The 16662-nt window shown below is 27.4% G+C and overlaps 1 protein-coding gene across 1 annotated transcript in view; it reads right to left on the bottom strand.

Annotated features, from left to right (window-relative positions):
• The window catches only part of LOC107168164 (putative ATP-dependent RNA helicase TDRD12), a 53434-nt gene extending 40067 nt beyond the window's left edge, over positions 1-13367 (bottom strand). The window contains exon 1 of the mRNA XM_089218263.1: positions 12958-13367. The gene's annotated coding sequence lies outside the window, so the exon portion shown is untranslated. The remainder of the gene's footprint in view (positions 1-12957) is intronic.
• Between the last annotated feature and the right edge of the window lie 3295 nt (positions 13368-16662).

Here is a 16662-nt window from a genome sequence, read left to right as displayed (position 1 = left end):
CTTAAGTTATAACTTCACTAAAGAGAAATAATAAATCCGAAATATTGTTCTTGATATTCAGAAATATTAGTTTTTATCTCTTCTTATCTCTCTACATTAATATTAATATAAAATAATCTTTTCGTTATTAATTTTTTATTTTTCAAAAAGAAAAAGGAATCAATAAATATTAAATTACCTATATAATATTTTACTATGTATATTAATCATTAAAGTTAAAATATTTACCTGCTGTAAGAAATAAGAGGAATACCTTTTATTAATTTCACATCATGTGTTAACAAAAAACTTATGATTTTGTACCTTAGTATGTGTGTAGCGACATTTAAGTGTTTTATGAATTTAAAAAATAGGGGTTCACCCGTGGCAGAGATGACCTGAATTAATGTTCTGGCGTACACAGTGTAGGACTGTCCTGGATTCGATTCGGAAGTATCCATGCAGTATTTTTTTCGCGTGGTGGCGTCAGAACTCCGGAGCAGGCCATCCAATTAATCACTGAAACTCCGCCCCTCCCAACCAATCCCTTGTGTTAAATGGACTTGCTTAGTTAATTAAAAACCATTTTAGGCACCTTGACATGTGAGTTGGGTCTAGTCCCCCCCCCCCCCCCCATAAGTAACATGTCGCTAAAAAGGTGATAAAAATAAGTATGTAAATCGATGATTTATTAATGAACTAAAATGTAAGTAATGTCGCAATAGTAAGAGAGCTAAAAATAAATTAAATAATTAAGCTGTGAATTTAAAGATGGCTTTTTGTTTAACTCTTATTTTATTTTATTTTGAATTACTATTAAAATCTTGCCCTCTTCTCATCAAGGGTATATTTTTAATAAAATCATCTAACCCCCTATTTTTTGTGTCAATAAATAATAAATAACGTAAAATATTTCGAAAAAAAATTAACCGGCTCAATATTTTTGTATCTAAAAAAATTGAAATGATGCCTTTGATACAATATGATATTATTTATGCCGTTTCTCGTTTATGGAATGTATATCATGACCAGAGATGTGCCTATGTGCGAGTGCATTTTTTTTTCTTGTAAGAAGAACCCGCGGCAAGATAGGCCATTGGGTGTGGGGTGGTACGGTAGGGGTTATTTTTGTATATTTGCTTGTAGGTTTTTAAGTGGGTAGGGTTGTAACACGTGTTTGTGTATGTGTGGCAAGGATAATAATTATGTTGCTAAAAATCCCGGGTGGTCACCCATCTGGGAGCTAGCAACTGCGGCCGGTACGTACGCTCAGTGCGTTTCTGCAGATTGAGCGTACGACCGCGCCTCACCAAGTCACGAGTGCATTTTTGTGTGGCTGCCTTGCATGTGTGCACTGTGCACTGCATGTGCTTGTTATAATATTAATGATGCATTTATAATGACACATTTATATTGTGATGCACACGACTGTTGACTGTCATCTGTCAGGCTGTTTCCAATGTTTCCATGACCTACAAACACAATAGTGTTCGCCAATCTTATTCAAAGTTCCGCAGTTTCACTACATAATATCTGCTGTAAAAAATTTGTAAAAAAATTAACTATAAGTTGTTAGATTTTTATAACGATTATTAGTAAGTAGGTTCCAAGGACCAAGTTAATTATAAATATAAGTTATAACTACCTATTTGAAATGTTTAACATACCATACCCCTTATTATTATAATAGATTATTGAATCACAACAATGTTCTGATTATCGAATAATAAAATATTATTTCAAATTTTCTATTCGATATTATATCAACAGATGATTTTAATATATTATAGTATTATATATTTATATCATGCATTAGATTTAAAAAAAAAATTAAAATAATTCATAATAATAATTAAATATATTTCATAAAATATTTTATATACATTTAAATATTACGCCTAGTCACCAGTCACCAACTATAATTACTATACTATACCTAGTCTGCATTTTATTATGTTGTATATTTAAACAGGGAATAACAATGAAGAAACAATATAATATTGGATATTTTATAACCTAATTAAGATAACTAAATAAAATATTTCTAATTTCTAAACATCTTTATTATCTATCCACAACTCGAATATTTTATACTATATAAATACAATATATAATATGGTAAAATACACGAAAATAATATTTTTTAATAATAAAAATATCTCATAACATAACGTGATATATTATGTTCTAGTTTTTTGTAATGCGATTATTTGGGAAATGACCAATATATCCACCATGACTTTAATTATGTCAGTTCATAAAATCATAAGACGCTTTATCGAAGTTGCGTTTCTCCTGGATTGGCAATACATTTATTCCAGGACATCAACCGGGATCGAACCTACATAATTCGGCTTTGTTACTCAGACTCTTACTCTTACTCTGGGTTCACCGTAGGGAAAATCCTGCGTGTTCCGTTTTAATCACGATACACGATAAGTTTGTGCCACAACAGTAACGAATTTTAAGGATCTAAATATAAGCGGTCACGGGTCTTGTCAAAACATTAAGTAACAAATAATTATAATATGATTACGTTTTTAATGTTTATACATATTTATAGACATTTTGGTCAGGCTTGAACTCGACTAAAATCTTTCCAAATGAACAAAATATGTATATTTGTATATACCTAATACAAACATTGAAATCTTTTAAACTAGTTGTGTAATAAAGTTAATTTATATACCTATAAACTTAAATTCATTACGTTGTAAGGTATTAAAAAAAAAAAATCTGTAAGCAAGTAAGTAAAAAGGCAGATGGGTTGAATAATTAAATAATTAATATTTTCCTATTGTCCAAAATATTTGTTTCTTATTCATTGAAGCCAATTCTTTTTCTCATGAGTTTTGTATCTATCCTAACACCTGACCAAACCCTATGTGCTTCAAATACTTATGTTATTTTAAATGTTAATACATTTTTTATGATTTGTATTTTATTTAAAAAAAAATGTTGGATGGTAATAAAATATTGTAATTATTGCCTCGATAAACTATATTTTAGTATACAAACGACTCAACACACTTAAGTATATAAACTATTTCATTTAAATGAAATGATTATATATTAATTAAAATGATATAATTAGAATTTTTTGAATCATAGCCCATGATAGGTATAAGGTATGGTGGTAGTTATAGGTACATTTAAAAACTGATTGAACATTAAATTATTCAAATTATATATATAAAATATGCAAATAATATACCTATAAGTAAATTTAAATAATCTTAGGTAGAGTTTACTTTTTTTTCGTTTGGATAGTTATGTACATATATCATATATATAACTACATAACTGCTAAAGTAACAACTATCAGAAGGAAGGAGATTTCTTTCACTAGAATAAAAGTATATAGGTATTAGGTAGGTACAGAGATACTTAACATATTTAGTTAATTTCAGTTATAAAAATAGTATAGATTGTGTATGTACTGTTGTAAAATAAAAAAATAAATTAGTTAAATAAATATAAATATTCAATGAATACAATTGTATTATTTTTATATACCTATATAATTAAAATATTATACTATTATTATACTTTTATTATTTTTATATTATTTTACATTTACTTAGATAAAAATTTAATAATACTAATAATAATTAAGTATTATGTATATGTATAACGTAAATGGAGAATTATACAACTTATATTAGATTAACTCCTGAGTACAAATGGGCAACAATTAAACCTTTCTACCCAAACTTAATAATTAAATATAATATGATAATAATGTATTTTTTATTATTTATGAATCACAAAAAATATGATAGAAATATAACTGTGCAATTATATATTAATAACATTTTATAAGTATAGATTAAGTTTCTTGATTTCCTATGTATGAACAACATATTTAAAAAAAAATATAATATTAAAATTACTTGTGCACTGAAATAGCATAAATAAATAACATTCTTTGATTAATTAGGTAAATAGCAAACTGTTGTTATTTTGTTAAGCACTTAAGGATAGTAGGAAATTTCGACTAATAGGAAACCCTAAATTTAACCCTTTATTATAGTTTAGTCAAATACCATTGTTTATCTGATGTATATATGTATATATATATATATTACTTAGGGTCGATACAGAAGCTGCCATATTCTCTAGGGAAATAATACTACCTATTATAATATATTATATATGATATTTCAGATTATCTCAAATGTTGTCACGAATAATTTGAACAATTTTAATTTTATTATATTGCATATGATTATATGAATGTAGTAAAAATTCCATTAAAATTATTAACATCCATTATTTTAACATAAATAAATTACAAACCACATATTATACGACTATTTAAAGTAAATAAAAAAAAATTATGTTCAAAGTTGAAGTTTTCCGTTATACAGTACTTTAATAAAAGCAGCGGTGATGAATGATGATATTATAACAGCTTATGACAGAATCTTTTTGTTATGCAAAGGTCAACGAAATCATTGAAGCAAAATAGTACATACCCCTGCGTTTATTAACACTCAAGTTCCTATTCTTCTGAGAAGATGTCTTTGATACGAATAAAATTTCTTCAAGAACGTGCAATCGATAGTTTGACAATTTAATACACTGTAATGACAGTCACTAAGTTGTCGGCCGAGAACCACTCAATTACAACATATTTAAATAATTGCTCGTTGTCATAGCGTCTTTTTTAGGTAATGAAAACTGGTCTATGTTAGTGTTTGAGATACTATTACTTAAGGTTTGTTGGTCAAGAAGGCAAAGGAAATTCATAGACATCCAATACAATTAAAAACGTTATGTGTAGTATATTATATAGGTATATATGTAAGTATATAATGCCAATGCCATGCGAAGAAAACCATTATAGGTACAGCATTACAGCACGAAAATGTAATTTTTACAACAAGCGTCATCCGCACACATAAGCTATCGCCGTTGTGAAATATAATTAAAACAATGATTATAGTGGCCAGTGAGGCAGTGATTAGTGAATCACCCAATTCTTATTTAATAGTTGTAAAATATGATATTATACATAATAATATTATATTATGTGATATTTACAATAAGTTCTAAACTTTGATTACCTACGAGTAATAAAGTATGATAAACATAATTCAAGAAATTGTCTTGTTATTTATCAATTACTAGCAATAACAAATTATAATTATAACTTAAATTTTAACCTTAGGGTTTTGACCATCTATAGAGTTGACAATATTTTAATTTTTTTTTTTTGTACCTTATATAATCAATATAAAAATTAAAATTAAATACTACAATAAATTGATATATATATAATCTATATAAAGTATTAGCTATAATACAAGGTACCATATAATTCAATATTTCATGCGGAAATACGATCAAAAAGTCAGATATTTAAATAATTATACTACTATTTTTACTATGTTATATAACTACCTATGCGGCTATGCCTTAATATAGGAAATAAATTATTCTAAAATTTCATCATTATATTATACCCACTCCTGTATTTTACGCCATTCGCATACTCCTAAATACAGTGGCAGTGGTGTAATTACGGGGGGGCGGATTTGGGTGTCGTATCCCCCCCATGACTTTTTTTTTAACATTGATTAACTACATACCTATGTACTTCATTATCTAATAATATTACTATTTTTTTTTTTATATAAATTATAAATGTATATATTGAAATCAAATACCTCGGCGAATTAATATTATTATAAATAGCCTATATTTTATACCTTATAGAAATAATACAAAAAAAAACAAATCTTTTATGCTAGTTGTACATAAATACTTCATACCTAGGTAGTTCGTTTTAAAGGCAGCCACGCAAATTTATAAGTATCACTATTGCAATATGAATATGTTTTGTGTAAGTTTTGAGTTTGTTTATGCATTGTGTAGTGGTACAAAAATAAACCACCGAGCAGTAAAGTATTATTTTATCGTGGATCGACGACGATCGAAGGAATATTGTCATATCTGTCCTATCTAATATCTTATCCACTTATCCTATCTTAATATTTTTCCGTAGTCCTATTGAACTAAAAATAACTTATCGATTTGTACACTTAATCGGAATTTATTCCATGTCTCATGTGTACATAAATATATTACTCTGAATTCTGAAAGGTGCTTATAATAAATACTTTTTTTTTTTTTATGGGAAGGGGGTATAGCCGTATAGGTAAAATGTTAAAATATTTTATCCCCCCCCCCCCACAAAAATAGCCAAATTACGCCACTGTACAGTGGCACAACCAGGGGAGTGGTTTGGAGGGTTGTTACCCCCCCCCCCCCTGAAATATCTTTAAAGTATATAAATATTTAATAAGTACTATATGTATAGTATAATAAATTTTAGTTTATAGGCTGTGTAGAATTTTCATGAGCTGGTTTAAAAAATATTAATAACCAGATAGTCTATTGGAAACAAGTAAATATGACGCGATTAAACATTTATTTTAAAATATTTATTCCAGGTTTCACAAACTATCACTAAACATTTAATGCACCAATAATAGTTAATAGTATATTAAAAAAGATTCAGCGTCCAATGATAATTCAACCATTAAATTACATAATTTAATTATTATTCACTCCAGAATCAGAATATTTTTTACAGTACTAAAATTTAAAAAAGCTCGATTAATTATACATGCTCACATAGTTTACATTATTTATTAAAGTCTATATACATTAAGTATGTCAAGCGTGAGTGGTATATCTAAACATTTTTTTAAAATCATTCCTGACTAGACATTTAAGTTTACACTGTATTTATTAACATGGCAATTTTTTCTCTTAAGCATTTAAGTATACAATCGATTTTTATCTATACTATGTCTATCCTAACAATTTATATAATATAATCATTTTTATAATTATTTACTATGTTAATATCAAAATTTTATTAAAAAAATATTGTTTTGAAGTATATTTCAACACAGCCTTAATATTAACAGTGTGTTCTATGCGATTTTTAAAAATAAATATAGTATAATAATACATTAACACAAATTACTAAAATGTTTGGCCTGTTTTGTGAGAGGAAACGTCTAGTGGGTCATTATTATGACACATATGAAATAAGTGCACTTTTTAAATTTTAGACTTTAATTCTCTATAGGTATACTGACATACACCACCATCAAAGTGACAATAAGGTGGGCCTCGAAACAAAGCAACTGCAGTATGCACTTTACCATTTTTCCACTACTTCTACTATAGCAATATTTAAATAATATTATTCTCGAATTGGGTGATGAATAAGTGGTTTTAATGATGAATTAAGAACTATTTGAAGTTATTATATTATCAACAGTACTGCCTCGGTCGTCGTCATCTTGTAATTGATCACTTATAAATGTACGTATTTAAATTTTGAATTAGAATAAATGTATAAAAATATTTGTGCCTTATCCCTTGAAGAGGTGTTAGTAAATACTATTTTAATGTCTATAACATAGTATAGTATAGTATAGTATAGTATAGTATAAGAATATATATAAATATATAGTATATTATTTTTTGAAGTTAATCAATAATTTAAGTGTAAGAATATTTTTTTAAATAATGTATAACCTTATTACGACGGTTTCTACTTTCTAATGTATATTATATCATTATTATTTATCAGTAGCGTACGCAGGGGTGGAGTTCTAGGGTTCTGACCCTCCTGAAATTTTTTTATTTTACAACAAAATCTTATTTACCAGTTTACCACCATTTCAATACAAAAGAGTCGATAAATTGTTGGTAATTTTTAATAGATAAAAATTAAATTGTCGATTTATAATTAATTATGATTTGTTATAATTAATTTTAGAGGAACTATTAAGCAAATGATTTAAATTGTTTATTATTATTATTTAAATTATTAACTCGTGTAAAACCCTAACCGAACTAAATTCCTGCGAACGCTACTGTTATTTATAGGATTAAACTAGTTATAAATAAGTTGGCAAAATGTGTATTTACTTCCCAATTTCATTGTATATTTAAATTAATCATCGAGTTAATCAATTTTAGATTCTGAACGAAGTGATGAATGTATTGATTTTACAATGATGTGTGTTTTTTTTTTGTGTCTGTGTACAGCATAACTAGTCGAAATAATGCTTCGATTTCAAACTTTGGGGGTGGTTTCCGATGTAAAAGTGAAGATCCTTGGTGCATAATAGAGGTCAAAAGTAAACATTTTCCAACATTTTTCAAAAAAAATCGAGAAAAACAAAAAAAAATGACAGAAAAACGGGAATTTTTACGCAAAATCAGTTTTCGACCAAATCGATTTTTTTATATGGTTGTAATTCAAAAACGAATCACTGTAAACACTTGAAATTTTCACCAAATGTTTATGGTAGTTCTATCTATATACAGTTTAATTTTCAAAAATTTTTGACTTTTTTGAGTTATTTATAGACCACTGAAATTTTCGACTTTTTTGAGAATTTTTTTTTGAAGTGTGGGTAAAAAAATGTTGGACTACCAAAAAAACTTGAAAATTTAATACAAGGTTCCTTATGAGGTGTTCTTATTGTAGCTAAAAATAATTAAAATCGTAAGTCACAATTTTTTTTAATAAGCGTTTATAGTTCAAAATTTTACGAAATCTGTCAAAAACGCGAAAATTTGCAAGTAATTTTGAAGTTGAAAAATCATAAAATTTTTTGCGTTTATAACTAAGGATTAAAAATACAACACTAAGTTTTCCATAAGTTTTCCTTCAAGTAGCTATAGAGTAAACTCGAAGCATCATTATAGGAAAAATTTTAAGTGCGTTTGAATTTTATATTTTTACGAAATAGCGTACCGATAACGATCCTGAAACGATTTTAAATATTTGTTATTATTCAAAAAGTATAAGTCCTAGATACTTGAAAATTTTACCAGTTATTAGGATTGGCATTTTCTTTACATGATTTAATTTTCAAAATATTTTGACTTTTTTTGAGATATTTATAGACGATTGAAATTTTCAATTTGTCTGAAAATTTTTTTTTAAGTGTCGATAAAAATTTTTTGACCCTATCAAAATACTTGAAAATTTAATACAAAATTCCTCATAAGTTATTATTATAGTGATTGAAAAATTATAAGAATATATAGGCACAATTTTTTTTTATTAGTATTTTAAGTTCAAATATTGACTTAATACGTAAAAATAACGGCAATTTTCAAATTATCTTAGATCGAAATTCATAAAAGTTTTTCTTTTTAATTCTAAGATTTGAGAATTTAATACAAGGCTCATAATATATTTTTACAATAGCAGTTGAAAAATAAAATAAATGTATAGCCACAATTTTTTTTTTACATGTATTCAAATTTTAATTTTGACAACATACGTAAAAATTCGTAAATTATTTTATCCTAGAAATTCATAAAAAACTTTCCTTTTATACCTAAGATTTGAAAATTTAATACAAGGCTCCTAAAATAGTTTTACAATAGCATTTGAAAAATAAAAGAAATATATAGTCACAAATTTTTTTTATAAGCATTTACAGTTCAAATTTTGACTAAATACATAAAAATTACAACAATGTTCAAAAATCATCTTAGATCGAAATTCATAAAAGTTTTTCTTTTTAATTCTATGATTTTGAGAATTTAATACAAGGCTCATAATATAGTTTTGCAATAGCAGTTGAAAAATAAAATAAATATATAGCTACATTTTTTTTTTACATGTATTCAAATTTTAATTTTGACAACATACGTAAAAATCACGAAAATTCGTAAGTTATTTTATTCTAGAAATTCATAAAAAATTTTCCTTTTATACCTAACATTTGAAAATTTAATACAAGGCTCCTTACAAGTTTTTCAATCTTTATCACAAAAAAAAATGTCCATCGGAAATTCAAATTAAATTTTTATTAGCATTTGAATTTCAAATATTGACAAAAATTCGTCAAAACCATGAATATTTGCAAATTATTTTGTAGTTAAAAATTCATAATATTGTTTGTATTTATATCTAAGGTTATAAAATTTAACTCCAAGTTTTCCACAAGTTTTGCTTCAAATAGCTATAGAGAAAATTTGAAGCGTCATTATAGGAAAAATGTTTTGAGCGTTTGAGTTTTAAATTTTTATTAAATCCCGTAATGATAACGATTTATCCTCAAACCAGGTATTCGTATATCTATGATAGTATAAGGTATTATGAATTATGATAACTACATGATAAATACACTAATTGATTAACTAAGCCTTATGCAAAATGCGACTTAATTGAAAAATAAAATATTGATTTCAAAATAGAATATATGACAATATTAAAATATAATATATCCTAGACTGACAAATCATCTCCGTTCAGAATCGTTTTTCGTATACAATGATACCTATCATTGCATTCAAATTTAATCCCATCCATTACAGTAACCTACTGTACAGCAGAGCGACATCCACGACTTACCCGCTTTTTTACTTTTTGAAACAACTATGTTAGTAACTTACAAGAAAAGTAATACCGTCGGACGTCAGTTGTTTAATTATTAACTACGAAAAATCGTAATTGAATATGAATTATATACTTTGGGGAAATTTAATTAAGTTAGTTAATGTTTTAAGTCTTGAACTCATGAAATTTAAAGTAAACGTATCGTAGTCATATTTATATTATACCTAATCCTTTAATATGGGTATGAATGATGTAAAAAGATATTTATTTATTTCAATGGATGTCAAAAAAATATTTAAACCAATAATAAAATCAAACGTACTCATATATAGTTATAAACAAAACATATATCCACAAAAACTTTATTTAAAGCTAATTAAAACAGGCTGTTTCATGTAGGCATTAACACCAAATAGTTTGCATATAAAAAATAAAAAATATTTTCGCAGTATTAATCTTTATACTGATAATAAACTCATAAAAAATATAATTTCTTTTTTGTATAACACTATATATTATGACTAGGGATGAGAATTTATAGGATTTGCATATTTTTTTCTATATCTCCTATTTATAGCTAGATGAGCTAAAAATCTATTCTATAACCTAATGAATTGAAAAATTTTCAATTTTGCATATTTTTGCATATATTGGTAGTTTTCTTAAAAGTTGCATATTGATGTTTTTTTTTGTGTATAAAAATGCATATTTATTAAAATCATTTATTATTTTATTGAATTTTATAAGTTTGTAGTCAATAACCAATAACATTTAATAGTATATAAAAGTAAATTTAGGATTAGTATCATTTATTATTTTATGGAATTTTATAAGTTTGTAGTCAATAATCAATAACATTCTACATATAACAAAAATATTCTTTCGGATAATCGTCGGAGATTGGACTTCGAAAATATTAAAAAACTTTGGTGGTTCAATGCAACAAATTTACAGGTTAGGTTAGGTTAGGTTAAAAATTTTATTTTTATTTTTTTAGATTAAATCACCTGACTATCAATATATAATCAATACACCCACCAATCATTTATTATCTCATATTTATACCTAGTATCAATTTTTTATCACTCAGTTAAATATTATTTATATTTCAATAGAATCAAATTTAACGAAATATTATTTATATTCATTTATTGTAAACATGTTTTTTTTTATTTATAGAAAAAAATGCATATTATAATATATTTTTTGCATATTTTCAAATTTTGATGTATATATCATAATTTTGCCTTGCATATTTACAATTTACATGCATATTTTGTCTATTTTAGCTCCTATAAGTTCTCATCCCTAATTATGACCAATGAGTATGATTTTTCATAAAATCAAAATAAATGTATTATATGATGATAAAAGAAGGTATAGATGAATAAATTTACTCTATTTAAATGAAAACAATATTTGATGATAAAAAAATAATGAACAAAATTAATTACATTATTCTATAGATAATACTTTCATTAGGTATTTTAAAAATATACGATTATAAGAATGTTTCCGTGTAGGTATATTTGAAAGAGTATTAACTTCATTCGAAAATTTTAATTTAATATTATCTCAACAATTTCAAAAAGTTTTACTATAAAATGTATTTTTGAATAAATTTAATTTAATTTGTAATTTGTTTTATTATTATTAACTGTAATTATATTTTATTCGACCATAATTATTTCCTGTTTTAGTGATTTTAAGTTATTTTGTTTACAATTTTACATCCATGATAAACAGATTACCTGCAGGTATGGTATATTTATTAAATTATATTATTTAAATCATATATACATGATACGTACAAATATATAAGTGATAAGTGTATAATAGAAGTATAGACGATATAAATCTGAAAAATAAAAATAACAGAAAATCTCAAGACGGCGCATTGAGTATGCAATTTCATTACATGTATGAATTGAATGATGTGTCATAATTCATAAACTCATAACTCATAATAAATGTTTACACTTCGGGCTATAAATTATTACTCTTATCGAAAATATTACACACGTACTGCTTGAATAAATCTATAATAATTATATGTCAGGTATTACATCATTGTATTTTAAAATTTTTTTAATTTTGTTTAGTAGGTGTTATGAACAGATACATTTTTTCAGTTCTTCAAAATACAGAGGAAAATAGTAGAGCATAAGAAAAATCATTATCCCTTATCATCTAAAGTTATCGTCATAAATTAACGTCAAATTATATTAATAACTAATTAAGTTATACAATAACTAACGGTCCAATAATTACGTAAATGAGTCTATAAATAATTCAATACTTATATATTGTAATAATATAACTATTTGTCGATAATTTGTCGTGCGTGCACGTTTTACATAATATATTATACGTAAATGGACTAAAATACGATTATATATAACCTGACTACCTGAGGAAATGATACTAAGTGATAATATTATAATTTCTACAACAATATGTGGGACATCGGATATGTAATTTATTGTTTAAACGTTTCAGTTCGTTTCCATAACACTGCAGTAACACTATATATTATGTATAAATGGCGTATATTACTAAATTATAATGTATCGTACAAAAAAACTCACCTGATAATTATGGACGGCCGGTTGCTAGTCCTAGGACACTGTCAAGAAGGACATCGTTTTTGAAACCGGGGGCCTAAATATAATAATAACTCAATACGGTATAACGTAACAGAGGTGTCTGATGCGGCTGTGTCAGATCGGCTGGGCGACCGCGTTCCGTCTTCGAATATCTGGACTCACAGAGATAAAACCAAAATTATTTCACAGACATTTTCTGACAACCAAACGTCAAGTCCCGAAACGTATACAGATATCAATGATTGTGACACACTACAGGAGTATATTAATAATAATAATATTATTATATTATGCGAACGAGCTTATTAAAATGTGAGCGGGTCGTCTGTCTCGCGGCGGGAATATGTGTGTCCGGTCACTTGCCTGTTGGCATGTTGACTAATAATATATAATGATCACGTCGTCGTCATCATCGTCGTCGTCGTCGTCGTCGTCGTCGTTGTACTCGTCGTTTCCGCCGCCGCCGATCGTCCGGTCGCCATGGGAACGCAGCAGCTCGGCACGGCCGTATTATATATATATTATACATAGAGTGGTCCATGCGCTTTACAGTCACGTCCGTGACGTATATATGCGGACAAAAACAACGACGATGGCGTAGTGTACACCAATACTACGACACGACAATTGCAAAACCTATCCATAGCCCGACCAAAAAGGGGGGGATTTAAAAAAATGTAATGCTTCTCTTCCTCATACCTCCTCCACTTCTTGAATTTTATTTTGAAACAGTATAAATGTGTAAAATTCATTTTTTATTTTATCTTACGCCTCCAGTTTAGCAACAGAATTTATTGTTACCTACATAATAATACAATCGCTCGAATGCGTTTAAAAAACAACAAAGTCTAATGGAGTGGAGGCAATCCTCCGACCACCTATCCCCCGAAAATACGCCACAGAATAAAAACGGCATACATATACATTTTACACGCGAGCGTGAAAATGCGTTTCAATTATATGCATTCGAATGCACATCAAATAGCACATTTTATCGAATTATAGGCTATATATAGCTATTAGCTAAATTATACTTACGTATCAATTTATCATGTAGTACGACGATAAATAAGCAAAAGGCAAACACCTTACATATACATAATATGTATACTTATTAATTATTTATTAATTATTTATTTAGTATAATATATTATATTATACTATTGCATGAGTGTTGTTAAGTTTAATTATATACAAAACGATTCACCAAGCATGATCACCCCCTTATTTCTTCAATAATGCAATATTTTAAATATACTTAATCTTAAAGACCATTGTTTTTAAATTCTTGATATTTTTTGTGCAATTTAATAGGAGTATTAAGTGGAGATTGAATTGAATTGAATTTTATTGTTTTTTAATTAACTTTAATTATTATTACGCGCTATTACACGTGTTACTGCAGCACATACATCACATCCCGTCGAGACATCAACGGCGCGCAATGTGTTCTCGGCGTTTACGAAACATACGCGTGTATTGTGTAAACATAATTTAGTGTATGTGGTTGATTATGGGTGTGTGGGTGTGCTTGTTTATGATTACGCGTTTCATACTCAACTGGAGGTAAACACGTATTTCGTCCGGACCTTTATACTTCGCATCCCGAAGGCCTCGTTTTATTGATTTTATTATTTCTACTTAAACCGCCTTAACCGCTTCAACAAAACCAAGGAATTTTCCACAAAGGAATGAACATTATATATATATATATATATATATGCAGGAGCGGACTGATATATATAATATATGTTTAAAAGTTTGAATTTGAATTTAAAAACTTACAAGCAGCATGTTCGATATTTAAATGGACTGTATACTTTTATTTTAAACTGGTTAGTGTTTTATCATATTATACATAATAATATAATTTCGGTGGACGGTAGTACATGGGCGTCCCCAGGGAGGGGGCAAAGGCACTTGCCCCTCCCTGGAATAATTTTATTTCCACAACAATTGGTAAAATTCTGGTATAATAATGTTTTAATTGTAATAATAATACGCATTAATACCTACCTAATTCATAATTATTGTAATGTTTTAATTCATAATTGTAATAATGACGAAACATAATAATTTACTACCTATGAATAAAATGTATAAAAAAAATTTCATTTATTTTTATAATTAATTTTGCCCTCCCCCCCCCCCCTTGAAAAATGTCTGGGAACGCCCATGCGGTAGTACAATCTTCGAGCAACTACGAATGACAACTGATCGGCCAACACATTATTGTCGTTACGATTGCCAGACGCATAAATGTTATCGCGGGTCGCGATAGTCGAGATAATACAATTTTTTATAGTAATATAGGTGATGATATACCTACCTACCTAACACAATATGTTTTCGTAATACTAAAATTAATTTCAAGTAGGTACTATAATTATAGGTATCCAATTCTCTCAAAAACACAAAAATTTTAACTTGTGGCAATACGTGGCGCTCACAATTCTTTAGGAAATGCAAGACTGCCTCATTTTAAGATGCAGCATATAAATGTTGTTTTCAATAACACCATATTAGTCTAAAATATAGAATCGTGCCAGTTTTGAGTTAATATTTCAAGTTACCCGTTTAAATTTCATTATCTCAACATTTGAAAATTATTATGATTGCAATTTAATATGGTATGAATTTCATTAAACAATAATATAGTAAGTTGGAACGTTTGAAATTTTAGAAAATATAACATCAAGACATCGGGTAACTTAAGAACTGTTGAAAACCAGTAAAGTAATATTTTTACGAAATTAGATAGATTAACAAAAAGTAGATAACTATACCTAACAATTTTAGTTAATTTGTTATAAATAAGAAAATATTTATCGTAGGTAGAGGCTTGTAATGTTTGACCGCGGTTCCGAGTATTATGATATTTGAATATGAGTGTAACGGGTCATATCCATTACGACACTAAAATGTTCCTTCTCAGGACCACATAGTAACAGCCAATCACAACATAGTGAGTTACATACACATCGGGTATACCGTTTTCCAAATGATATCAAATGAAAACCATACATTGGACAGGAATGGCAACACTAACACAAGTTAGGGGAAGATTGAAAAAAGAATGAAGACATAATAGGCCCTGTCTAAACTAAGACAAATTGCAAACGAGATATAGGCAAATCCGTCCACCCCAACGTAAAAACTGCCAAAACTACGGTCACACAGCTAACTAGTGCCATCATCCTTCACGTTGTGTGAATTGTATAGGGGTGACCACACTTCAGACACTTGCAGTTTGCACTAAGGACAAAGACAGTCCAGCTATTAAATAATTATTATTACTTATTAAACGTCTAAAAAATATTTATGATCAAATTTAGTCTTTTAATTTTAATACTATACTCATACCTATAGTGTATTTTATAGTATCTTGATAAACATCTTTGCAGATACGTTGAATTATAGTACTTTTCCCAACATTTGACTGGCCAACTATGATCAGTTTATACTTTTTACTTGTCGTGTTAGGTTCTACTCTTCTTAATTTGTAGTGCTTTTAATAAAACATAAAAATGTTATTTTAAGTTAATTCTCTTATTAATATATAAATCTCTATAATTCAAACTTTTACGCGTGCAATTCGAATCTGTCACGAAAAATACGCGCACGCAATTCGAACCTGTTCCGAAAAATACGCGCACGCAATTCGGTTGTCAACCAACATCGTTTTTT

This window comes from Diuraphis noxia, unplaced genomic scaffold (genome assembly GCF_037042655.1).
Source record: "Diuraphis noxia isolate RWA-SAM2 unplaced genomic scaffold, SU_Dnox_SAM2 contig0002, whole genome shotgun sequence".
NCBI classification, from domain to species: Eukaryota; Metazoa; Arthropoda; class Insecta; order Hemiptera; family Aphididae; genus Diuraphis; species Diuraphis noxia.
This window is presented reverse-complemented; position numbering and strand designations above follow the sequence as displayed.